We start from the raw sequence: 27,729 nt of genomic DNA on the forward strand, positions 1-27,729 counted from the left end.
ACCCCTGGGATCTCCACTGTGTCCCTGCTTGACAGAGGCACAGCACACTAGCCTCACATGGTGCCTTATGTGACCTACTTTACAGTGGCACAGTAGCCTACTGTACTGGGGAGGCAGACGCCAAGCACACTCTGGCTAAGCTGTCATTCCCTAGGGCAAACAGCCTAGTGTTGGCCTCTACACCCATATGTTTAATTGTCAGATGCACAATATTTGTTGCTGATAGACTGTTTGCAGGTCTTTATTGCCATAGCATTCCCTGTTTCTATGAACAACTTGTGTATCTGTGGAAGATGTTTGAATATGAGAGGGATCCACTATATCACGTATGTCTCTGTAGTCATTTAACTGTGTGCACTGGGCAGATTTCTGTAATGTGGTTGGTTCCTGGAATAACACGTACAAATACCGGATATGTGTGGCCAACTGCTAAACTGAGATTTGGCCTAAGTGTGTGAGCATGCCCAGTTCAGGCTTTCCATGGCATGTTGTCTGACATATGTCTCATTTATCAAAGTGTGCAAGCATGCCCAGTGTGAGCTTTCCATATGTTGAACTCTGCAGCCTACCACATTTGTGGATGAGTGTGAACTTCAACAATATCTCATGTTTATGGTTGTGTGTTGTGTGTCATGTTGTGTAGTTACTGTCCAACTGCTTTGTGTCTGAACACAACAGGGATTATACTGTGCCTGCAGGGTTTGCATGGGATACTTTGCATACAGTTGTCAACATCCTTTCATACTGACCTAACACTGTAGTACTGTATAGTGTACTGGTTCAGTACTTTCACTGTGGTGGACAGTATCCTGGGCTTTAGTCCTATCACTGCTTTACATTTTCATAGTGAGCACAACAGCCTGGTTAGGGGCCAGTTGTGCACATCTCACCATGTTGCATTATGTTCAGATACGAACTACTTAAACCAGGCTTGTCCAACATTGGTAGTGTATTCCACAACATAGGTGTACATTAGCAAACACTAGCGATGTGCCCTAGGCCATTTCTAATGCTAGTCGGAGAGTGTGTTTGTCCTTCGACACACATTGTAAGTGGAGTTTGCCATGACATATGTCATGGTTAGTATACTGTGCCTCCGTCTACCCGTGACATAACAGTGATACCCAGGGTAAACCTACCATCTCCCATCCACTCATCAAGATTCCTCTTGAGGAGAGTTGATGAGTGACTCTCTGGCTAACCTATACTGGGAGTTTACTCAAGAGTGGAGGTGGCTTCTGTGTTATGGATCATTCAGTACAGCTTGTCCTATGTATGTCAGTGCTGGGGTTCAGGTCGCTCATGTGCATAGCTCACTGCCATTCAGATTGTACAAGGTGAAGCATGTTCATTGATTCCAGCTTGGACATGGCTTTATACATCAGGCACAGCTTGCCTCTGGGTGGGCAGTATGGCAGTGTGTGGAGCTGCAGTTTGTTTAATCAGGCAACACATGGCATCTGTTCAAGCTCTTTGATACTCTTGGTGAGGTACTTTTGGGGACTTTACAGTTGATGGAGGTGTCTGCTGAGGTACATCCCACAGGGGCTATTGTGGTCAATTGTAACGCTGATGAAGGATGACTGCAGAGCCACAATGATCTCCCCTTATCTAGCTCTGACAACCTTCATGATTAGGTGGGTATATGGTATGTTTCTGTAACCACTACAGCCACATGCTTGTCCAATGCAGGATATCTATCAACTTGTGTCCCCAGGTCTCTCATTACATGTTAAGTACTTAATGGGTTAACACCTATGTGGTAATTGGTGAGCACTTACTGTATATCCACAGGGGTTGACTATACACTTTTATGCAATTAGCTTGCTAACATGGCTATGGCACCAGTTGTCTGTTTCTATGTGGCCCTTTTGTGGGATGCTTGTGTCAGCTGGAGGGTCAGATATGGTGGCCAGTTTGTAGTCCTCTGCAAACATGTTCAGACACAGTCCTTCCACTTCCATGTTGGCCTGTACCTATGGGACATATATACCAAACGAGGGAGGTCCCAGGACCAAGCCTTGTGGGATGCCAGTTATATCTGGTTTGTAGTCTGACATGGCTGCAGCATGTCTGACCATGTCAGTTCTGTCCTTGGTCTGGTTTGCAACCCCTCTACTGACATAGGAGTTTATATTTAAGCTGGTGAGCTTATCTATAATGAACACGTGGGGTATTGTATGGAAGCCTTTGCAAGGTTCAGCTATGCTGTGTGGACCAAATTGCCCTCATCAATGACCTTAATGACAGTTTCAAATGAGGCACACATGTTTAAGGGGCAGGATCTGCACTTAAGAAAGCCACACTGGGTAGGGTCAGTAGGTCCCCAATATCTTTATGTCTGCGGTACATGCTGATCCTTTCCATAGCTGTGCAGACCAAGCTTGTCAGGATTCTGGGGTGGTAGTTTGCAGTATCCATTCAGGCAACACCTTTGTTGAGAAGGACCACTGTTGTTGTACACTGCTCTTTGGGTACATATCCTGTGGTAAGGCTGACATTGAGCAGTAGTGTGATTTGGCATTCCATTCTTCTTGGAGTCCATGTTGGACTCAGCCCAGGACACCATCTCATACCATTGCTGCTGCATGTTTTGCTTTGTAGATGCTGGCTGTTACATCAGCATCTGCAATGTCAGGGGGCCAGCAGTCTGCTGGGATAGATATTTTGCATTCTGGTGGGGGGGGGGGTTGCACTGCACCTGTCAGGTTGGATGTTGGCAATATGTGTGTGTGTTTGGTATGTTCTTTGTAATATTTGAGTGATTCAGAGCATATCTGTGAATTCCCAACAAGGTTCCTACCACCAGTTAAGAAAGCCTTGTGATTATCCTTAGTGTCCTTTACAATTTGTATCTTCATAGGTTCATAGGTTCATACTAGGCTATCCACCCTAGGGCATTTATAAGCCTAGCCAGAGTGTGTGTGGCTTTCGCCACCCCTTGCTATGTGAATATTATGGCCATTTATGATTTACTTTACTGTGCCTCTGTCTGGAAGTGACACAGTGAAGACCCCCAGTGTACATCTACGATCATCCATCCACTTGGCAAGATTCCTGTTGAAGAGCGTCAGTGAGGAGCTCTGCCTAACATGGAGTGGGATTCTGTTCCAGGGTGTAGGGAGCCTTTGGGTTATGTATCTGTCCCTCCAGCACATCCTATTTCATTATGTGTTGAGGTTGACATCTCTCACTCTCACAGCTCCGATGGCTTTGGGTTTTCTGGGGTGGAGCATGTCCATTACTCCTGTGTTGGACATGGCCTTGTACAACAGGCATACAATGCCTCTGTGTAGGCAGTATGTGACTGCATTCAGCTGGGGTGTCTACAGCCAGGCAGCATATGACATATATTTGAGACCCTTTATCCTCTTGGTGAGGTACCTTTGAGGTCTTTCTAACTGCTGGAGGGTGTCAGGTAAGGTACATCTCAAATGAGGCATTGTACTAGATTATGGGTCTGATAAGAGAACAGTATAGGGGCACAATGACCTCTGTTGACGTAGATGTGAATCCTTTCATGATACGGTGTCCAATATAGACAGTCTACCTAGCCACGTTAGCAATGTGAGTGTCACATAACAGGTTACTGTCCACTTGTGTCCCTAGGTCCCTGATTACTCCTTCCATACATAATGGTTTACCACCTATGTGGTAATTTGTTAGTATCTTGTTTGGTATTTGGTGGGACATTCATACTGTCCAGTTTCTTCAGGACGGCTGGGTGGGGTTCCTGTGTGTGAGAGTGTGGTCTGTAGCATGCTGCAGACTGTACAGCAGTTTTGCCTACAGTTAGTTGCACATGGGTGGTCTCCGATGCTTCGTGCATTGTCAGTAACCTGGATGTATGGGTGTCTGTGCTGAATATGGATACTCCCCCTCCTTTTATGTTTTGGTCCAGGTTTTGGGGCCATAACGCATGATATGAGGTATAACCTGGTAGTGCTGGTGTGCTGTCAGGAGGCTTGCTGCAGGTTTCTGTCACTGCACGGACATCAATGTTCTCCATACTGGGGAGGGCCTCAGGAGCATGCATATTGAGGTTTACACATCTGGCATTGGTCAGCATTACCCTTATGTTTCTTTCCACTTATGTTTTCTAGGGTGGTGGGTTAGTCTTTTCAGCCTTGCCTATGAAAGGCTCTATGGAGGTGGCAAAAGCCTTATCCAATATCCAGACGCCCAGGGGTAACAGGTGCAAGCCATCCCTGGAACAGCAGCGTGGCTTGTCAAGCATGACATCCCAAGCAGACAGATCCCCTTGGAATGACACCAGTAATTGTGCCACTTGTTAAAGCTGATCATTTTGTGTTTGTACTGTGGCATCATTCTTGGTGAGGGTAGGATGCTGCAAACGGTCAGTGTCATACCGGCCTGGACTACATAATCGGAAAGCTCATCTATGTCTCTTTTCATGTAGTCTGGGGAGGTACATCTCAGGTCATTCATGCCAGCATGGACAATGACTGCATCATATTTCTACTTGCTTTGGGGTGACCTGCGTACTTGTGTTATGTGGCGTATGGTAGCAGCCTACAGGCAGCTTACTGTACCCTTTCCCTTGTTCAGTCTGGAGAACGGGACAGCAGTGTGTCTGTCTATGGAGTCACCTATTACAACTGTATCAGGCATGTTGTTTCTCCTTCTGGCCTGTGACTGTTTGGCATACCAGCTTTGTGTACTATGTGCTGCATGTGCTATGTTTGGAGGTTGTGGTTGCTTTGGTGTCTGCTTTGGAGGCCTCTGTTGGTGTGGTGTGTTTGTAATTAGGGCCTCCGGGAATGTTTTTCTGTGTTTACGTCTTTGGTTTGCAGTTGTGATAGGTCTATGTGGGACTGGGTTTGTGGTGTGTTTGGTTGCCTTCTCCTCCTGACTAGTTTTGACAGTACTGGGTTGAGGGAGCTCAGCCTTCGGTTTGGATAAATGGTTGCATCTCTCACATATATTTGTATTTCTTGGGGGAGTTCAGGGTTGTCTGTGTACTTGGGGCAGCTGTAACATTGCCTCAAGATTCACAGATTCAACTTGTAGCTGGCCTTAGTGGATTGTATGTGTGGACATTTTATTGCCATACTACTGATCAGTGATTACTTCCCTTTTTATGTTTGCTCTATCATGTAGTAGCTTCTTCATTCTCTTGCATGGTTTGGTAATGGCTGGAGTCCACCATGCCAGATGCCTGCATGTATGGCATTGTGTCTTGGTTTTATTTGGGATTGCATAATCCAAGCATTCCTAGCAGTGTTCATGGAATGCCTGTATAACAGGTTCTGAGTGTGGCCCATATTTTGCACCTGCACAGGGCCTTTAATGGATTCCACATCAGTTTGGAAGAGTGCAACTTTTGCTTTACACATGTTTTTCACTGTGGTTTTCTGGCCAGGGACTGTGGTCAGGATGTGTACATCCAGTGTGATTACTCTATGGTCTGGTCTTACCAGTGAGGGATACACTTCTCATCTTGCCATCCAGTACCCATGTTGCTGATTATCACATCCAGTATGCTTACCCCTCTTGTGGGAGTGGTACGTTGTTCCTGGGCATTTTGGTTTATGGATTCTAGGAACTTTTGTCCTACAGTGTTGGAGCTAGTATAATGCTCCCAGTCTATGTCTGGGTATTTTCAGTCACACAATATAATGTGGTTTGAAGGGCTTGATATATCCATGTATTCCAACATAGGCCAGGTGCAGTTCCTGGTGTTAGGACGGTAGTCTGTAGCAGGCTATAAACTGGGAGGCAGTTTTAGCCACTGTTACTTGACCATGGCTAGTCCATGCTGCTTCTTGTTGTGGTACCAACATGGGGGTGTGGTTATCCTTGACAATTATTGCTAGTCACCCTCCTTTTGTAGCTTGTTCCATGTTTTGAGGCTGTACAGCACAGTATGAGGTGTAACCTGGCAGTGTTAGGGTGCTGTTGTGAGCCTTGACCCAGTTTTCTATTACAGGACAGATATCAACATTCTCCATACTGGGGGAGTTTAGACTGCATGCATCTTGCTGTTTAGACTTCTGGCATTGGGTAGCATTACATCTAGGTTCTTATCCCTTGTGATACCTATGGAGGTGGGTTTGTGTTTTGAGCCTTACCTATTCAGGGAACGCTGTGGGTAACAGCAGCCTTTGCCAGTATCCATAAGGCCTGGACTGATAGGTGCACGCCACCCCTAGCAGGTGGAGCATCATGTCATGTTCAGCATGTCATCCCAGGCTGCCACACATTGGATCCCCTTTGACTAACTGCAATACTTCAGCCAATTATTGCAATTGATCATCTCATCGTCATATTGTGGCATCATGCTTGGTGAGGGTAGGATGTTAGTCAGGGTCATCAAGTGTGCATATACTACATGGTGTTACATTGCTTAACACATGGCATTCATGCCTCAGGTGGTGCTGCAGGGCTGCCTCTGTCGGATGCACATACTACACTCCCTGTACATGTTTGAGAGCAGGTTATGTCATTTTAGGCATCCCTGTTATTATATGAGTGAGTCAGAGAGGGGTATCATTCCCAGGGTTCCTACTGAGCCAGTGTATGTGCTATGTGTTGCCTCTTTGCCAAGGCCAAGGCATACTGGGCACGCCTCCTTCTGCCTACTGGGGCAGGCTCAGGTTGTTCCTCCTCCGAGTCACGCTCTGCCTGTGATGGCCTTGGCAATGGTGGGGGGCTGTTTGGCCTGGCCCTATGCTGGTCCTGCTGCAGCTGTTTTCGCAAGATCATATTATGTAGCAGAGCACATACCATGACAATTTGGGTACATGTAGTTGGTGAGTACTGCAAGGCTCCACCAGATGTGTCCAGACATCGGAACCATGACTTGAGCAGCCCAAACACACGCTCTATTACATTACGTGTTTGTGCATGTGCCTCATTATGGCGTTCTTGTTCAGGTGTGTGTGTGTTTCTGATGGGTGTCATCAGCCACGGCTCCAGTGCATAACCTGCATGCCCCACTAGGTGTCCATGTGGGATGTCCCCATTGGCAAATGTCTGGTACAGCTGCGTCAAATGCCAGATATGGGAATCATGGTAGCTCCCAGGGCATCCAGCACACACATTCATTATTATGCCCTGAGCATCACACACGACCTGGCAGTTGATGGAGGGGAAGCCCTTGCGGTTAATGTAGGCCCTAACCTGCTCACCGGCTGGTGCTTTGATGCATATGTGCGCGCAGTCTATTGCACCCACTACCTCAGGGTATTCCGCTATTTGCTGGAAGAGACGCATATTGCTGGCCAATACCTCACGGGCATTGGGGAAATATACATGATCACCGACATGTGCTGACATGGCATCCAGGAACTGGTGCAGTACCCTGGAGGCTGATGCCTGTGATATTCCCATCATATCACCAGTTGGTCTCTGGAAGGTACCTGTTGCTAGTATTTTTAGGCCAACACATACCTTGGTTTCCACTGGGATGGGTTCCCCTCTGTTGGTTCTGTGTGTGAGGCGTGGCTTGCACAGCTCGACAATTTGCTGCAGGAGGTCTCTGTCCACTCTATAGCACTCTACTATCTCCAGCTCATGTAACCCATGGTAGGTGACCCTGGGCCTGTACACTCTTCTCCGTCTCCTCACTGTGGGTTGTCTGGCACCATTTGCATTGTCACCACCCTCAGCAAGTAGCCTATGTCTCCTTATGACAGCTATGGCAGCCCCTAGCATTTCTGCTCTGAGTTCAGCTTTTTCAGTTTTCACTTCTAATAGCTTACTCCTGTCTTGCAGTGTCTCTTGAGAGAAACATCCTGCACTGCTGTTTGCAGAGTTTTAAGTGCTTGGCTGAGCTACTAATCTGCCTGTGTAATTGCCTGCTTCTAATTGTTTTCACCTGCTAGCTCCAGCAGTATTCCCTGCTGGTTTCCTACTAATTCTGTTGCTTCCTTTCTGTTTCCTCAGGGGGGAGCAACGCGCATACCAGCAGAAACACGCTCACAGTGGCTTACACGTGCACACACATACTTACGCGGTTCAGAATATGCTTATTTGGGTTAAAACGCATGCACACCAGTGCAAACAGTCTTACAAGTCTGCCAACAGGCTCCCACATGCTCAGTCTGCCTTACACGCATGCACACTGCCCTACTCGCGCCTCATGGTGCGCACACGTGCGCATGCACGCCCAGCAAGAAACTTTGGTGTAATCAACAGTGTACACCTTCCATTTCTTGACTTTCCCATGCTTATCTTGTGGCACTCCTCTTTCCATGATATGTGTCTGACATCTGTCATGTAACACTGACCTCTAATGAACTGCATTTCTTTCTGCCATTCCCCCTGTGATGTCACCTATCTCCTACTCTATTCCTCCCCCTTATGTATCTCTTACACTACTCAGAATGTGCTCATTTGCTATGTGACAGTGGAATTCAGTATCCTAACACTCATTTACATCAGATTGCCTACTAATGCTTAGTTACATGTCTTAGACTCAGCTTCCCCCTTAGCAACCACTAAACGGTGGCCATGTTGTTTTTGGTCTGCTGGTCCCTGCATTGTAAATCCATGTATTGCATAAAACCCACATTTGTGGGTTTATAACCTTCATTTTTATGTTTTATATAGCGCAGCTTGCTTGCGCGGGGCTGCGCTGCGTGAAAAAAAAATATTTATTTCTCATATTTGCATCAGGGTACCTTGCCAATGGCCACATATTTGGCCATTGGCATGCTGCCTGACACATATGCACCCTTTATGTGGAGCTGACATGGCTCCATTGTGTTTTTTGCAGAAACGTACTCAGTTGTCAACTGAGTACATTTCTGCAGCTAAAACGGCTCTTACACGGGCTGCTTTGGGCTTCCTGGATCACTAATCTACCTCATTTGCATGCCTTTCAGCTGCAAGTGAGGTGATTAGCATATCCACGCCCACTCCGTGTAAGAGACGTTTTAGCTGGTCTCTTACACGAAATTTAGGGCTGTTCCTGGATCGCGAGGGCTGCATGGAGTCTTACACTACTCTTAGACTCCGTGCAAGCCTTCGTGAATCCTGCCCATTGTTTTTTCATGTTATATATTTACTGCTTTTTTATGTAATGTTGCTTTAAACAAAAAAATTTTTAAATTGATTTATTAATTGAGTAATTAATTGTTATTATTCAATTTTGGCTGGTATAAAAGGGAGTATGTATTTATTATTCTTTGTGTGCTCTAGGAAGGCTGTTGTGGCCGAGGCGCTAAGCCATATTAAATTTGTTTTGTGGAGAATTTGTGTTGTTTTTTTGTTATTTTTCAGTCCCTTCTGGACTACTGTTGGTTGTTTTCTTAACTGGTAAATATAGTCTACTTAAGTGGTAAATATAGTCTATTTGGGCTATACTTGATTTCTGTAGCCAAATTCAAACTTTTCCACTGGGAATGACTGTAAAGGAAATTATTAGACAGTGGGAGTAAAGGTGGGGTTGGCTAAACAGGGTTTCAGGTGGGGACAGCGTTGGTCTGATTGAGTGTGTGCTACCCTACATATAAGGAAAGTTGAACACATACACTGTTCTTTGCAGGGTAATGTTAATGGGAGTAAGTCAGCAGAAACCCAAGATTACCCAAGTAGAAACAAAGATTTAAAGTCCTGCAAGGAAAATGCAGGGGGGGGGGTGCAGGTCCTAGAGTGCAAGTCTCAGAATGGTATTGTACAAAGTGTCAGGAATACAAAGATACTTAAATGTAAACCTACTAATCTAGGTTATTGTTTGATTAATGCCGTCCAAAAGTCACCACCTCTGGGTAACTTTTCTGATGCTATTACTAAAACCTGAAATAATCAGAGCTACCACCATGTTTTAATACTGCATGTGCAGCTACTGGATTTGATAAAATTGTATTTCTCACATCTTTGGTATGCTCTTGTATTCCTTCTCATCTTAACCCTGTGTTTAGTCCATCATATGTACATTCATCTGGATTATGAACAAATTTAATATAAAATGCAACGTTACTACATTTGCAGGAATATCCCTTGTTCAACTTAACATTTTTACAATTTATATTAACCATATGAATTTTCAAAACATAATGACACACACTGTTTTCTCCAAATGTTTGTATACCTACATAACAGCTATGTTTGATAACATTTACCATATAGGACATTATTCCCCCTATATTTAAAAGTCTAATAAAGGAAAATGCAGATTTATCAGGTAACAACTTTCTCAAATTCTAATCAGTTAACAGAATTTTCCAGTTCCTTCTTATAATTTCAAGTAAAACATAATGAATATGTGGCATATTTAGAAACACAATCCATGTTCTTATCTGAAGAAAGTTCTCTCACTTCTCTGTCAGTACCCACCATGACCTGTATCTCCACCCCACCTTGTAAAACTTTATTTATGGCTTTAACAATAATCTAATTTGCATAATTTGTCTTAATCAGTGGTGAATACCATAAGATATTTCATTCAAATTACTAAGCTCTGTAGTAATATGTTTAATTCTAATGAAGCCATCCAGTGAAAGGCATGTTAGTAAATGTGGTTGATATACACTGTTTGCAGGTAAGAATGTGTTAGTCGATGTTATTTCTAGAATAACTTGTTTTTTATCAGGTTATCCATACTATCATGACTTGTCTAATTCAAAAAATCAATAGATTTAATCATTATATCAGTATGCACTTTCTAAACCATAAGAATGAAACTCTAATGGCTGGCATTATTGACTGACTTTGATAATCCATGACTTATGAGGGGTAGGAAAAAAATAATTGGATGTTTCAGGGAAGTTCTGTCCACTCTGGGACACATAAGATGTATGGTGATGTGTGTGTGAGTGTGAGAATGTTTGAATGTGTATATGTGTGTGTGGAAGAATGACTGAGGGGATTGCCTGTAGCAATGCAATGAGTGGGCTGTCAGACATGCTTACCACAAGAGAGTGCTGATTATCTGAATTCAGAAACACACAAATTAGTTGATAGCAAGGTATTTTCTCATTTGGCTAATGTGTCTCTGAATCACACTTTCCGCGATCATGGAAACAGCTGCTTTTGGCTGCAGCTCTTACTTCCAGTGGTGGGATTCTTTCTGAACCCAAGGAATGTTTCTGTGGATATACTGCTCATATATGCTTAAACGCGTCTATATTATGTAGTCAAAAGATAAAAAGAGTGAACGCGCTTTTATCGAACACTGAAAGGCAAAACACGAAATATTGAAGACATGGAACAGCGATTTTTTTCCCAGGGAAAAAAATCATTGCTCTGCAAAAAAAAAATCCAAATACAAAATAAAGTGAGGGGCTCCGTACCACCCCCCACAACCACCCTACTTAAAAATACCAACTCCAATATTGCACCACAGTGGAGCAAATGGCAAAGTCCCAAAAACGGGCCAGTTATTTTTTCCCTGGGAAAAAAATTTCTGTGCTGTGTCTTCGATATTTAGTGGTTTTGCCTTTCAGTGTTCGATAAAAGAGCATTCGCTCTTTTTACCTTTCAACTACATAATATAGAGCCTGCTTAAACTGTCATGTATGCTACTGCAATATAGAATAACCTTTCAGTGGTTTTAACAGACTTCAGGTGTACAAACCAGGACAATAAAAGGACTAAGTGTTATTTATAGGAAGAAGCATAATATAATACTGCTATTTTGTCAGAAGTACTCTAACACCATTACTTAGGCTTGTCACATTGAATTCTTTACTGTGATAACCTGGGCAAAAGTTATTACCTATATAACAGTATCATGCAGTCATGAGATACAAAATTTGTCTGAGATTGACAGAAGTAAATTACAGTGTGATATAAAACAATAACAAAAAGAAAACTTAAACACACCAGCAGGTATTATACAGATCATGCTATAATTTCAGTTCAGCATACTTTTTTTGTGTTGTCTTTTCCTGGTTAGGGGTCGCCACAGTGGAACTCTGATCCACTAATGATTGGTAGTTGATTTTTACATGCTGAGTTACCAGCCCTAACACACAACCTTCAACGAAAGTACGCCCATTCACGCATGTCTCCACACACAAGACGCTCTAACTGAGAATCGAACCAGACAGAATCTCACTGTGAGGCGACAACGCTACCGCAGCACCACCACCACAGGTATTACTGTTTTCTAAATACTACCATTGTAAGGGTAACTCAGCTGTCTCCTCCAATATTGCAGAGCGAGTGAGCAGGGGTTGTGAAAGCTTTGTCTCTGTGTCTGATCTGTGTGCTCAGTGTAGTCCACTGTTTTTAGTTACTTTATCTGTGTATAGCTGGCTATGAATAATAATAATAACATTTATCTCTAAGAATAAGAGCTATATAAACATCTTATGGTGTGTACAAATTGCCTGTTACTTCACCTTCACTAAGTTTTGATGTAAATCTGCATGTGCTCTTCAGTGCCCTGCATGAGCTTATCCCCAGTAGTGTTTGAATCTACAGTATGAAGTACAGACTGAAACGTGCCCGTGACATACGATAAAAATGTGCTACTGCATGTTCTGCACTCCTGCTAGGAAATGTCCTAGGGGAGTCTGAGAAAACAAACAGAAAAATAAAAACAGGCACTGAACTCCGGAACTGTTACTTCTCAGATAACACATACTTACTGTTTAAAAATTTGTAATAGAAGAGTTTTCTTGCAGGAATTCAAGATCTGACTCCTTGGGTGCTAAGGTTCTTGTTGCAGCAGTGACAGAGCAATGCGGAGGAAATAAGCATGACGTGTTTCCGCTGGAGGGGAAACATAAGACGTCAGTGATGTCATTAAAATGCCCGAAGCAACTACTTTCCTTGAGAAATGGCTTAGCAACTACAGATGTATTGCAGACACTTTTTTTTTTAGTTGTACATAAGAAAGCTATCTAAAAGAGACTTTCAGTAAACATGTTTATTTTGTTTCCTTAGAGGTTATGTAAATGGTGGCTCACAATTAAAAACAGAAATACACAATGTGTAGTGATTTTTTTTCCCTAAAATTCTTTTGATTAAACTAGTTGCTAACTTTATAAATTTAAACAATTCACGTACTTCCCGTTTTATTTTACCATAATGTACCTTATGTCATTCACACTTGTGTTATAGAACTGTGATTTGTTAGTTGTTTTCCAGTATCTGCAGTACTAAATAATAATCTTCATAGATGTGCTCAAAGTGCTCCCAGGTCATTCCTGAAAAAGAATAATTTCTGCCTCCTAAAAATAAATGAAGAAGAAACTGTAGGTTAGGTTTCAATAGCTTGACATCAGGGTTGCCACCTGTCAGAAAATTTCCCTGATAGTCAGAAAACCAGGGTGCGGTGGTAGCATTGTCACCTCACAACAAGAGGTTCTCCTGTTCAATTCTCAGCTGGAGTGTCTTCTGTGTGGAGTCTGCATGTCCTCCCCACAGTCGAGTGGTGTCTAAAAGACATGTGTGAATGGGCATCCCTTTGTTGAAGGTTGGGAGTCGGGCTGGCACCTTAGCACTGTAAAAATCTACTGCCAATCATTAGCGCACCAGAGTTCTGCTGTGGCAACTCCTAACTGGGAAAAGCTGAAAGAAGAAGAAGAAGTCAGAAAACCAGGGCCTGTGTCAGGAAATCCAGTTATAATGAGCACTTGAAAGGTATTTTGCATCACTCTGAGAGCCAACACATTTCTAAAGCATGTTTCTTAAAATGCTTATTGTTTGACTTGGATTGTTTAAATGCATTCAAATGCAGCATAAAACAAACATTGCTGTGGCTTATGCTTGTGTATAAGTTAGGGAGGTTGAAGTGTATATAAGAGCAACAAGTTGGCAATAATTTCTTTAACTTTCTATTACTGTCAAACATCAGCACTGTGCACAAGTGACTATTTTTGGTGATCTAGGCAAAATGTGTGGGAAAGGATCACATCACTGTGACAGAGGTGCCATCTCACAGCTCTTTTCTTCCTGTCCGAGTTCTTGGTTGTGACTGTCTGCATGTCTTCCGTATTTCTGTGTAGGTTTTATTCAGGTGCTCTCGTTTTTCACCCCAAATACATGCCTAGGTGAATTGATGTTGTTCTAGTTTTCCTGTAGAAAGCATGTTTTGTGTGTGTGTGCGTGTGTGTGTGTGTGTGTGTGTGTGTGTGTGTGTGTGTGTGTGTGTGTGTGTTGTTGTGTCTTTTGGCTTTTCCCGGTTAGGGGTCACCACAGTGGAACTCCGGTCTGCTAATGATTGGTAGTTGATTTTTACATGCCGAGTTCCCAGCCCTTATGCACAACCTTTAACAAAGGAATGCCCATTCACACATGTCTCCATGCAGAAAACACTCTAGCTGAGAATCGAACCGGACAGCATCTTACTGTGAGGCGACAATGCTACTGCAGCACCACCACAGCAGGGTGTGCGTACGCAATTGGTAGGTGCATACCTAAATCTCCTGGTAGTGAAAAAATAAAGTATAAACTGCATCTCAGAACATCTAGAACCCCACTGCTTCTGGGGACCATCATTCCTGGCTGTGTAAGTGGATAAGAATGGTCCTCAGCCATGAGCCCCACCTAGTCTAAAACTGACCCCAATCAGAGGTGGGTGCAGAGATTGCTATAATTTGTTGGAGGCTAGGGACATTGCGGTCATTTCTTTAACTTTCCTCCAAAATCACACCTTATAGGTGTGAACAGAAAGCCACTGCAGCTTGTCTTGGGCCAGTTAACTGTGTAGGATCAACAACAGGTTGAAACAAATTACTTTGTGTTACTTTTTTCACTTTTTTCTCAGTTGAAATCAGATGTGTATACAGGTGGCTATCATTTGGAGGTAGGGTACAAAGGCATGTTGCATATGTACAGCTGACAGCAATAGAGTACAGCAACACATTTTAACCTATTTTCTCTTTCGCTTCCATCCTAGTTTGACTTCAGAGGGGTACAGAGAAGCTGTCAGTGATTTTGGCTTGAGGTTGACGAGGCATTCTGTGTTGATATGACAGCAGCAACTTAAAATATATCACTTTGTTCCTTTGTCCTTTCATTTTCAACCCAATTTAACACTAAAAGGGTACATGGAAAATCACTCTTTTTTTGTGGGAGTGGGAGGAAGGCAATCATCCTAGATAGGATTTATGTGTCCTCAAAAGCATTTTATTCTCAGATTATGGGCAACTACTACTCAGTTTTGTGGTAACTACTGTGTTGTTAGCCTTGAATATCAAGCCCTGTACATAGCCTAGTTCTTAACTGAAAGAAAAAAAATATATATTTTTTCTTTAGTCATAATTTTTTTCAGGTGATCATTTAACAAATGTTGCTGGAAAAAAAGCTCTATAGTGTACTTCAGAGCATCCGAACCCCACAGATTCTGGGATTCATGGCTCCCAGACTCCTATCATACTTGTATTCTTTCCAACACAGTTTTTAAAGTACAGCCTTGGCCAGTTAGGATGTATTGAAAAATTGTAGAAAAAAGTAAGACTAAGTGTAAGAAAACAAAAACAAATGTATTCTGGTAATTTTAAGGGGGCAAATACGGGAGGAAAACAATGGAACACAGGGATGTACACCAGGGTGACAATAGAAAGTGGGGGTGGGGAGTACAATGGGATACTTTTCCTAGGGAACCATATCATCTAAGGCTGCCCATGCAGTCATGTATATGGCATTTAAAAATTGGTGCTTCTGGGTGTGGCTTGTTAAAAGGGATGCAGCTACCCTGATTCAAGGGGTGCGTTTTCCTTATGCAGGGGCCATGGCTTATTTGTCAGGAAATGGAACAATTTAAGGGTGGCAACCCTACTGACATCCAATCCATAATGAAAAGTCATATCTGAATTAAGGTCCTAGACGCTAGCACTGCTACCTTGACCTATCTAAAGTAGCTGACAGTGTGAGACTGTTACTTCACTGTAATGTATTTCTACAAGTATCCCATATCACTGCATATAATTCCATATGTGCCATCACTACATGAAATGTTTAATTCCTACATTGAGTAAATGAAGATGTTACAGGAATAAACAGTAATGTGTAACACAGTCCTAACATAATAGGGTCATACAGTTCAAATGAAACTAGCAAGTGACAAGATAACATGTACCCACTAAATCCTACAAGGGGCATTGACTTAGTGCTAAAAAAATGCAGTTCCATTTTCTTGAGCTGAAATTCCAGGAATTATACCAATGATTGTGAGGTATCATTCTCACTCAAGTAACTTGATTCCATTATGATTTTTATTACATTTATATAAATGTAAAATTTAAATAAATTCCTAGTACAGAACACTCAGTAGTAAATATCAGAACTACAAGTTATACTGAATGAATGCAGTTACCTAAAATATCGAATTCAGTGAAAAGCTTACATTTTTACGGTACAAGGCAATACTAATTCTGGAATTTCTGGATATTTTCCTGAAAAAATGGAAAATTAGTTTTTCCTGAACTCTGAATGGGGCTAGAAAGAGAGCAAAGCAGTTGTTGTTGTTTGTCTTTCGGCTTTATCCCGGTAAGGGGTCGCCACAGCGGAACTCCGGTCCTCTAATGATTGGCAGTAGATTTTTACGAAACGCCAAGGTGCCAGCTCGACTCCCAACCTTCAACAAAGGCACGCCCATTTACGCACACATGTCTTTCGCATGCTACCCAACTGCGGGGAGGACATGCAGACTCCACACAGAAGGCACAGCCAAGCCAAGAATCGAACGGGAGAACGTCTTGCTGTGAGGTAACAACGCTACCGCCGTACCACCATGGCATAAAAAGAGAGCAAAGCAGAAACTAACTAAATGGGGTACTACAGAAAGGCAGGAGGCAGAAACATTAGCATAGAAAGAGGCCACAACATAAGGGATTAGCAGAAAAAGGTGAGAACATAAGCAATAAACCAGAAGGCTAACATAGCTGAAAGTAACCAAAGGAATTAACAGAGACCAACTGCAGAAATGTAGTCATCAACTTCCATTATATAGTCATAACTTCACATTGTTTCCCTCACCCCACCTCAGGTTAAAAGGAGCACACATTTCTCCAGTATCACTTGTTTGTGTCTTTCGGCTTTTCCCGGTTAGGGGTCGCCACAGCAGAACTCCGGTCCTCTAATGATTGGCAGTAGAGTTTTACGTGCTGGCTTGCAGGGCCTAACGCACAACCTTCAACGAAGGAACGTCCGTTCATGCATGTCGCCACACAGAAGACGCTGAGAAACGAACGGGCAACGTCTAACTGTGAGGCGACAACGCTACCGCAGCACCACCACCGCAGTAATATGATTTTCAACTGCTGTACATGGCAACAATACAGATTTGTTTTTCATACAAGTAACTCTTTAAGTTGCACAGCCATGATGCAGACATTACCACAGGCAGGTTTTAACATCCACTGGCCTCTCTAAGTCATAACATTTCTGAGAGACATCAGAAATAATACTCAGCTGAGCCTGCAGACTACACCTGGCTATGATCAGTTGTTAACCATTTAGTGTTACAAAGATATTAACACTGTCTTAAAATGCTATGAGTAAAATGAAAAGTAAAATGTAGTAGTGAAACGGTACTTACAACTAGAGTGGTGAAACAAGAAATGTGCAGAAAGGCAGGATGGCCAGGTAATGCAGGCGTGTAAAGTCAGCAATATGTAACCATACAGTAATCATTTGAAATACCAGGAACCACTTTAACAAGTTCCATAATACAGACACTGAATGGCTGAAAAAAAAACTACCTTACTAATACTAACTTGGAGATGCCCATTTCTTAGAATATTCCCTTTTCTCCAGGGTATGACAATCTCAGAGTTGGTTTATATAAGTTCAGAGGAGGGTGCAGGGGGCTTGACTCATGCAAAAATCACATTTAAAGAAGAACAGTATTCGTTATTTGTTCTTCCCCTGCATTTTCAGTCTTTTTTTACTATGTCGACACTCAAGGTGCTTAAATGGAACAAGTAACTGGAAACTGTTTAATGCAGATAATGAAGAAGTGTGCAAAAGTATACCACAATGCAAGTCAGCATATTGATGCATGCAGACATGGCAGAACACCATAAGCTAAGCACAAGATAGCAAGCACCTGTGCAGTTCTGTAGGAAAGCTGTTACAAGCTGACACATTAATAACTAAATATATATAAATATAAAAAATAACATAAGTAACCATGTACAAATCCTGTTATGCATGGCAAGGCTAGAGGATTATGAAAAACAACAAAAGTGGAAACCACAGTATCTGTTCAACAGAAAAGTGCTGTATGGGATATAGCAGGTCAAGCACCACTGTGGCAGTAGCACCAGTCATATCAATATGGTGTACCAGAATGGTACAAAGGATACATTGCAGAGATAGTCAAACAGTTCACTGGGTCTATAAGGGGTAAAATATATTGTCAATGCCACGTACAAGCAGATGAAAAAGTGCAGGGCAATATGACGCAAAATGCAGCCCAGAGTGGGGTCACAGTATGTGCCACTTCAGGGAGCACTACATCAGGTACCGATCAGGGAGCACTACATCAGGTACCGATCAGGGAGCACTACATCAGGTACCGATCAGGGAGCACTACATCAGGTACCGATCAGGGAGCACTACATCAGGTACCGATCAGGGAGCACTACATCAGGTACCGATGCACAACACAAACTGTACATTTAGCTGGTACAAATACATACAGCATGAAGCAGTATATGCATGCAGTGATTGAGACTGGAAACACACGCAACCAGACAGTAGGCAACAGAAAATAACCTGCACACTCCATGCAGTGTGTAGGATGGAAACAGGAGAACAGGTCACAAACTGAGGGCGGGACATTGACTGTACAAGCCATACAGGTGCACTGAACAGATGTTGTGATTGGTTGGAGAGAGTGGCAACATGGAGAAATAATTCAAACAGACTCAGGAGGCACCAGTTCCATGATTCAGACAGATAAAGCCTTGACTGTCACCTACATGTTCCAGGATTGACTAATGACCCAGGAGAGGGAATAGCTGATGAAGCGGTATGAATGAAACAGAGAGAGGAAGACCCAGGAGATTAGGATAAGGGGAGTGTACACAGAAAGGCAATCTAAGTTTAGGATTCATGGTGTAGCTGTGAAGCAAAACAATGACAGAGAGTGTGGGTTGTGTATTGTAAAAGATATGACAGTGATATGCAAGGCAGCAGTGACACAAAACAGAACAGAAAAGGATATCAAGGGGAGGCAAAAAAGAAAAGGTGCAGGACTGTGCAATAGCAGTAAATACTCACTGCTTAACTTTTACTTTATTTACTTATATGATAATAGTTCCTAAGTGTTATCCTCCTTGCACTCCCCTTCCCTCTTATAAACCCTCTCCTGTCTGTCTATCATTAACCTGTCAACTTCACAAACTTTATTTCTATACAAATTATAATAGTGCTTCCATTTTACTGACAAAAGCTCCTCCATTTTGTTACGCTGTGTGTTCTTCATTATTATACCATGACCCCCCCAAAACGTGCACGCTGATTGGCCAGTGTGCCGTTATACTACTATGGAAAAGGTCCGTCGCCCGGACTTTTTCCATTAGTATAACTTCGTTTAAAACACTGTCTGCTATGTTAAATGGGTTTAACATGGCGACAGCTTTAAAATAAGCAACGGAGATCTCCGTTGCTTATTTTAAAAGCTATGTTAAACCCATTTAACATAGACAGCAGTGTTTGTTAACGGAGAAAGCAAGATCTCCGTTGCTTTTAGCTATGTTAAATGAGTTTAACATAGCAAGACTTTAAAATAAGCAACGGACATCTCCGTTGCTTATTTTTAAAACTGTCTCGCCATGTTAAACTCATTTAACATAGCGAACACTAAAAAGCAACGGAGATCTTGCTTTCTCCGTTGCTTTGCCCACAGCTCTGAAGTACTGCGCAGGCGCAGTCATCAGAACTGCCGCGTTGCCAGACATCTGCGGAAGGGCAGTAAACAGGTATTATACTATGCCATTATTTAAGAAAAGTAATAGTTTCTTTTCTTAAATAATGTCATGGTATAGCAATAACCCACTTCTGGGTGTGGTAATGCTAAATTTACCGGTTGGCCCTCGGGACCAAACCACGCCAACCATGGGTAAATTTAGCATTACCCACACCCAGGCGTGGGTTATTGCTATTCTATTAGATACACTCTCCATTTTGCTAAACAATTTGTTCTTGCTAGGATTTTCATTTTTTCCCTTTTTTACATGTAATTGTACATTAAAGTACAGTATGAGTTTGTTTTCTGCTCAGGGTGTGAACTTGCTGAGGGTACTAGTGATTACTCTGTGGCAGACTAATTTGCTGCTGGTTTGAGGGGTGGACATTACTGGCTTGTAATCTAGCTGCTTTTTATTGGTCCTTTCACTTAATTTCCTCAGTTCAACAGCAGTGGGTAGTACTTCACACAGCACTGCACAACAATGTATTTGTCAGATGTAGGCACATTCAGTTTCAGCTTTTCTGTTAGGAATCATAATTAACTGCACCTTCTGGTTTAAACTGTAAAAATCACACTGTAAACTAACAGCACATCATTACACTTTAAGCCAAAGCAGAGCCAGACCAAATTATTTAATGTATGCCATGTTTTAGTGCTTGAACCAAATTTTGATTTACGTTTATTATTTTACCTCCAAGCAATACCTCAGCTGGTAACCAGAATGTTATCTTCTCTTATGTACCCTTAACATTCACCAAACAGAGCCAAGCGTGATTAGTCTGTTTACTGAATACTATTATCTAAGTGCTCAAACCTAAATTAATTTATGTCTGCTGTTCTTCTTTGAACTAATACTTTAATCCAGGAACCAAAACACTATTGTATTCTGTTATTCCTCCTTAACCCACCTTGCAACCTTGGTCCAAAATGGAAGGCCTGACAGCTAGCTTATCTTATGCTGCCAGCCTCATAGCACTTGGTATACTCAATCAATAAAAGAATTACCTGATGTTCACAGATAATGATTTTTGTTTAACTCACCACTGTCTATTTGTGAGATATGCATGTATCTAGCTAAATTCAAGGCCACGCACTCACAAACACATCCTGTGACATCACTCACCTACATTCCACACATACCGACACTAAATTATGACAAGCTGAGGCACTTAAAGCCTTGCCCAAGCTGCAACAGGCTAGTAGGTGAAAGGCCCAGCATAAACCAAGGACTGCAACACCTATTAGGGATACTTACACCTCTCATATATCAAATCATTGTGAGGTAGCAATAAAGTTAATAAACTGTCTCAAAATACAAGAACCAAAAGCTGACCGAGGTTCCATAGTGACCAGTACAGATGAAAGAATATTGTAAAACATGATAACTTAATAACTTACTCTTGCTATAAGTCAGCAAGGGATAATTGACTGGGCTAGAAAAAGGTGATAATATAGGATATGGTTAAAGGATACAGGAATATGAGGTGTAGTATTCACAAGTGCAAAACAAGAAATGTAAAAGTAACAGAAATGTGTGGGAGTAATAAGGCAATCAGTAACAGGTGGCAAATTTGAATCAAATAACTTTACACAGTAGGCTAATGTGGTCTCTACCAAACTGGTAAAATCAATAAATCAATGAGTAACAGATAAACTAACACAATGGATCGGGGTGCAATAACTGTAATAGCTATAGCTAATCTGAATGAGTAGTTTCAGGTTCAGTAGTTGTAAGGCAAATAATTTCAGTGCAGTAATAGTATAGCACTCAACCAAGTAATAAAAGTATGTTACACATGTAACCCTGTACACTCCAGTGCAGTACTGTAGAGCAGTAACTTTAAATGCTACAACAGTACAGTATTTAGTAACAAGCAAATAGGTAGCTGCTAAGACTGGACTTAAACCAGTAAAAGGTTAGTAGAAGCTGGAAGCAGGTAGCTGCTAAGGGTGACCTTGTGGTCAGTAAATTTTTGTTCCATATTTATGGTACCCCAATGATTAGGCCGCAGTGGTGCAGCGGTTAGAGTTGTCGCCTCATAGCAAAAGGTTCTCCCGTTCAGTTCTCGGCTGGATCGCCTTCTGTGTGGAGTCTGCTTGTCCTCCCCGCAGTCGAGTGACATTTAAAGACATGCAGGTAGGTGCGTGCGTGAATGGGTGTGCCTTCCTTGAAGGTTGGGCGTCGGCTGGCAACTCGGCACTGTAAAAAGTCTACTGCCAATCATTAGCAGACTGGAGTTCCGCTGTGGCAACCCCTAACCGGGAAAAGCCAAACGACATTACTATTTATGGGCCCCCAATGGCAGAATGCTATTGTAAAGCATTCTAACAAATAAACAGTAGGGGAAATATTAAGTGATTGTAGTGGGAAGTCTCTAGATAGTGGGTTAATGATTTGTTTTTCAGGAACAACTTCAAGAAGGGACAATGATTTAAATAGAGTGCTTTGTATACCAATAAGAAGAAATAGATGCTGGTGTTTGAGTGACTGGGAAATTTGTCGTTTTACAGAAGGTAGTGAAATTATGCTCAGGATGAATTGAATTAATCACAACATACAGATTTTGCAAAGTAGCGTGATTAAATGGACATAAAAATCTATACCTGCTTTCACTACTTTATTCATTGATGGACAGTTGTCAAGGTCTGATGATCTGTACTTCTGAACAAAAAATTATATGTGGTTAACATTAACAGCATACTTCAAATCTGCATTGTTGCTTCGGATAATAGACAATATCAGCAACACCCACATAAGCTTTACACTGGCCAGGTGAGGAGTACAGTTACAGTCACTGGCTCCCCTGGATCTTACTCATGTTGCTTTCAGCCCAGTTCCTTGTAGTGCTGTTTTACTGACAGCAACCAAAACATGTCCAAGATTATTTGCCCCCCCACACACACACACACTCATTGCGAAGGGTTAATGACTTTTCTACAGCAGCATTACCCCTTCCTTACCTTTATAGTAACACACAGCATCTAACCAAACCAAATAGCTCAGGTGGACAGCTAGAGTACAAATAAAGAATACACCATTTGAAGAAGAGTAACATTTCAAGGACTACTGAGCATTAGGCACTGCAGCTACGTGCACATTTGAGAAGCCAGTTTCACTTTTTACCAGTTGTATTTCTACTGAAAGAAAGTACATATTGTGTACAGCTGACATTTTTGCATCCTATACATTTTACATGCTCCAGTACCTGATGAAAGCAAGAACCACAGTTGTTATGAAAGAAGTTACACCAATATCTGCTCAATATAGTTCATATATGTTTTAATGAAAGATAACTACAAGCTTTGTGCTGCTCATCAACTTCTTAGACTCAAGTGCGTTTTCTTGTGATGCCACTTGTATTTTAAGTTCCCCATTTTCACTGATCATTGCATTTACATTACTGATTCCCCTGTGATGCTGAAATGCCATACTGCAGAACTGCATTCCCAGACTCCATCTAGGAAGCTTTGCATTTTGCCCACTGTCTCTGTGCAAGTACTTTAGGGGGTTATTATTTGTAACTACTGTGAATTTTCTATCATTTAGGTAGGACAGAAACTTGAGGAGATCTCCCGCTGTTCCCAGGCATTCCTTATCTGCAGCTGCATATTATGGTTTCCTTAGCTGTAATCTATGACTAAGATGTGCTACTGTACGCTCCTCTCTCTCTGAAAGACCTGGCTAAGTACAACTCCTGTCTGTGGTTTGAAACATCTTATTACACAATCAATTCTTATTTATTTATTTGTTTACATTCGTTATCAGGGGGTAGAGGACTGATCAGCATGGACTATTCTGAGGCTTTGCCCAGAAAAAGAATAATGTACAATTAAAAAGAAGTACTAAAGCAACAGTGAGGCATTTCAAAATGAAACAGAGTAAACTGATGCAGCTGAAAAGTATACATGCAAGAAATCAAGAAAGCATGTAAGGTATAATATGGCAGTGCAGGAGAATAGTGTTTAGTAGAATGCTACTGAGATTTTACATTACAACTCTATATAGGTAGCCCACTGAACACAGAAGGCGTTATAAGAGATCTGGGAACACAGGTTGACAGCAACCCCTCTTTTGACAACCACATTGCCACTGTGGTCAGAAAGTCCTTCTATGTGGCACATCTCAATACTAAGGGTTTTGCATCCAGGAAGAAAGAGGTCATAGTCTCCCTCATTAGGCCAGTCATCGAGTAAAATGCCCCATTTGGCATGTACCTCACTAGGCACCTGCAACAATTGGAGAGGCTACAAAAGTACCTCACAAAGAGGATCCTAGGCCATAAACACTTGTCCTATATGGACAGACTCAAAAAACTCCAACTATTCTCTGTCTCATATCGCCTCCTTAGAGGCGATCTCTGTTTGACTTACAAAGCCATGTCTGACCCAGCCCAGTTAGAAATGCTACATTTGAAGAAATCCCAATCCCTCCACAACACGTGCTCCAGAGACCTCAATCTCATTACCACAATCAACAGAACGTGCTGGAGGATTAGGTTCATAACCCAGAGACTGCCCATGCTATGGAATAGACTTCCCATACATGTCAAGCAGAGCACCTCACTGGCCCTCTTCAAGAGAAATTTTGATGAGTGGATGGGAAACAGAAAATTTACCCCGGGGATCACTCCAATGGCTGTACTCAACAGAGGCACTGGGAACTAAGGTCGAGTGGCATGGTGCTGGGGTAATCCTATGGGCTAGGCTTGTAAAGAATCCAGGGCCATTAGCCTAGTTCACACCTATGAACCTATGAACCTATATGTACAACGTTTAACAAGAGTATGAGGATGGGAAGGAGAAAGACAGGGAAATGTGGAGGTGAGGGAAGTAGAAAGAAGGGAGAGTTAGGTGCAAAAATGTAGGTCAAAGTGAATTATGTAGAAAAATAACTATGTAACAGACGAGGAAGGAGGGAGGGTCTTCAGGATTCAGGTAACAGTTCCTGTTAAAAAGTATTTACATTTGGTTTCTTGAAGTGTGACATTTTCTTTTCTTTTTTTTTCAGTTGATGTCTGAATTCTGAGAAGGACGGAATTGATCACAACCCAGCAGGGAGTGATTCCAAGATGCGTGAGGTTAAAATTCAGATTTGGTGGTAATCAGGACTAGCTAGTACAAGATGCGGCTACTCAAGGCTTCCTTAAGATTCTGAAAAGCCTGCTCCCAGATAAATATATCTGCCCTTTTTTTTCAAAAAGTTCGATAATAGGAATAGCTATTCCACTCTGTTGATGGACAGAATTTCTATAATAGCCTTCTGTTCCAAGAAATGCCCTTACCTGATTTTTCATAACAGGAGCAGGCCATGTATTGATAGCTTTCATTTTAGCAGGCTGTAGCTGAATTTTGTCACCACGTACAAATGACCATGATAAGTTACTTCTGCCATTCCTACCTGACATTTGTTTGTCTTAATAATCAAGCAGTCCCTTTTTAATCTTTTCAGCACCTGACTGACACGTGACATATGTTGCTTCAAGGACTGATTAAAGATTGTAATATCATCTATGTAAACTAGAACAAAATCCATAGCTTCTGCTGGGATGCAATTTATCAGTCTTTGGAAAGTTTCTAGGGCATTTTTTATTCATAAGAATACTTTGCTGAACTCAAACATCCCAACCAGGATAACAAAAATGACTCTTTCTTGGTCTTGGCATCAAGGGTACCTGCCAGTAACCCTTAGTTCGGTCAAATAATGGTCAGATGCTTAGATGTACCCAGCTGTTTTAAAGTTTCTTCTTTCCTGGACATGGGGTATACACCTGCTGCCGATAATATACAAAAATCTGGTGTTATGTAAGTTTGGCACCATCGCAATCAGTGAGGCACAGGGACTATTAGATTCCTGGATTACCTCCCTGACTCATCTCCTGCACATCTTCCTGCATGGTTTGCTTGACTTGCTTAGGCACACTGTGAAATAGCTGACTCAAATTCACATGCTCCTCTTTGATTGGCTAGTGGGTTTCTGTATCAACATGGTGCTCTATTAGTTGGACACATTCTGACTTAGCAGTAAACATGTCCACATACACTCTTAGCACTGTTTAGATGTACTGACTGTGTATAAGGGATAGCTGTTGTGACAATACCACCTCATTCATTGAAGCATCAATTCAAGCTTCACCGAAGAGATCTACAACCACATTCCCCGACTCATCTTGTAACCCACATCATATACTAAGTATTACTATCTTTCTGTCTCTCTTTCTTCCTCTCTCTCTCTTTTCTGGAAGGGGTTCTTTACAATAACATGGTAATTTATTTCTGCCTCATGTCTTGAAAATCCAGCGACTATTTGTTCTCAGTTACCTTCTTTCATAAAAGTTAAAGGAGCCTTCCATGCTGCCTGTATTCTCCAAATCACTAACAAGCACTGTTAACTGTTGTCCAACTATACACTTTTGGCTCTCAGCACTCAGTTATATTAGACCATTTGCTTCTGTAAAGCTTGTTGTAAGTACTCTAGTATTAGGACCACATGGGCCACTATGCTTAGTCTTACAATTCAGCAATTATTCCCCAATAGAATCTGTGTGGGAATCGTATTCACCCATGCTCCCATTACAAATTAGGTCTAGGGACCTTCTCTTACCATGCCTAGAAAGTACCTTAAGTGGTGAAACACCTGTGAATCCCTGGAGCATTTTTCTGGGTCTAAAGAACAAATGGGGCTAGTGCATGCAAATGCTATAAGCAAGGTGTTGAAACTATATTTAAACCTCTCTACCAAACCATTTGTTTATGGATGGTACAGTTTAGTTTTTAACTGCTTTACCCAACAGCACTTCCATACACAAATGAGGTAGTAGTTATATAAAATTAGCCCTTTTATCTGCCAGTATTTATCAGGGAAGAATCCAACTTGCTGAACCTTTCTAACAGAGCATTTGCCACCTTTCCTGTCTTGACAGATAATAAAGCAACTGCCACTGGGCACATAACAATGCAGCCTATCATTATCAGAATATATATTGCATCTGTGGTGCTAGTGATACTAAGATGCCCCGCAATGTCCATGGCTATCGTTTGGAACAGTTCCTCAATAACAGGAAAAGGCAATAAAGCAGTATTAGCTTTGTCTCCTGCATGCCAGTCTTTTGACACTATTCTTCATCATAGACTCTTTCATGTCTTTAGCACTCCTGGCCAATACAAAACATTTAGCCTTGTTTTGGATTCTTTATTCTCAAATGGGCTGTAAGGGGAATACCGGGAGCTATGGTGAGAGGTGTCTGACAATAAGCCCTTGGACTATTAACTGCTGTATTACTTCTCATTGTAGCTCTCCTTTAACAGTCCGTTCTCTGTACTGTAACCCTTTCTCCCGTTATATGGACTCCCTTGCCTTGAGCATCTGTGCCTTTTTGGATACTTCCCTCACACTGCATGCTGAGATGTTGAAGATGTGCCTGTGTCATTTCTGTTCTCCTTCCAATGGGAGAATATAATTTTTCGATAACTGTGTCTCATATTCAGGATTGCAGCTACTAACAATATCTTCCCCTGAGGTAACCCCTTCTTATAGCACCATACCTTTTGACAACTCTGACTCATATTCAGAAACATTGTCACCATTTAGCCCTTTCTTTGAAGTAGCAACATCTTCAGCATGTACTGGAGGTGTGAGCACTGCTTGGGTCTTCTCTGCAAACTTTTCCACATAATTGTCTTCATGCCTGGCTACATGGAATTCTATGTTCACAAGGTGCTGTCTCAAGAAAGTCATCTAAAAGAACATCTGCTGGGATGTCATCAATCACTGCCACCTTTTGGTTTTCCTGTCCTCTTTCCATTCCAAGTGAACCATATCAGATGATACTTGAAAAGGTACCCCTTTCATGACCCTATTCAGAGTGAGCTGCCTTGAAAAGTAATGCTGTTCT

General features: G+C 42.0%; 1 protein-coding gene across 1 annotated transcript in view; it reads right to left on the minus strand.

Annotated features, from left to right (window-relative positions):
- LOC122793949 overlaps positions 1 to 12,678 on the minus strand; it is a 49,063-nt gene extending 36,385 nt beyond the window's left edge. The window contains exon 1 of the mRNA XM_044061994.1: positions 12,561 to 12,678. The gene's annotated coding sequence lies outside the window, so the exon portion shown is untranslated. The remainder of the gene's footprint in view (positions 1 to 12,560) is intronic.
- Between the last annotated feature and the right edge of the window lie 15,051 nt (positions 12,679 to 27,729).

Source organism: Protopterus annectens, chromosome 2.part1 (genome assembly GCF_019279795.1).
Source record: "Protopterus annectens isolate FY-2018-M chromosome 2.part1, PAN1.0, whole genome shotgun sequence".
NCBI lineage: Eukaryota > Metazoa > Chordata > Ceratodontiformes > Protopteridae > Protopterus > Protopterus annectens.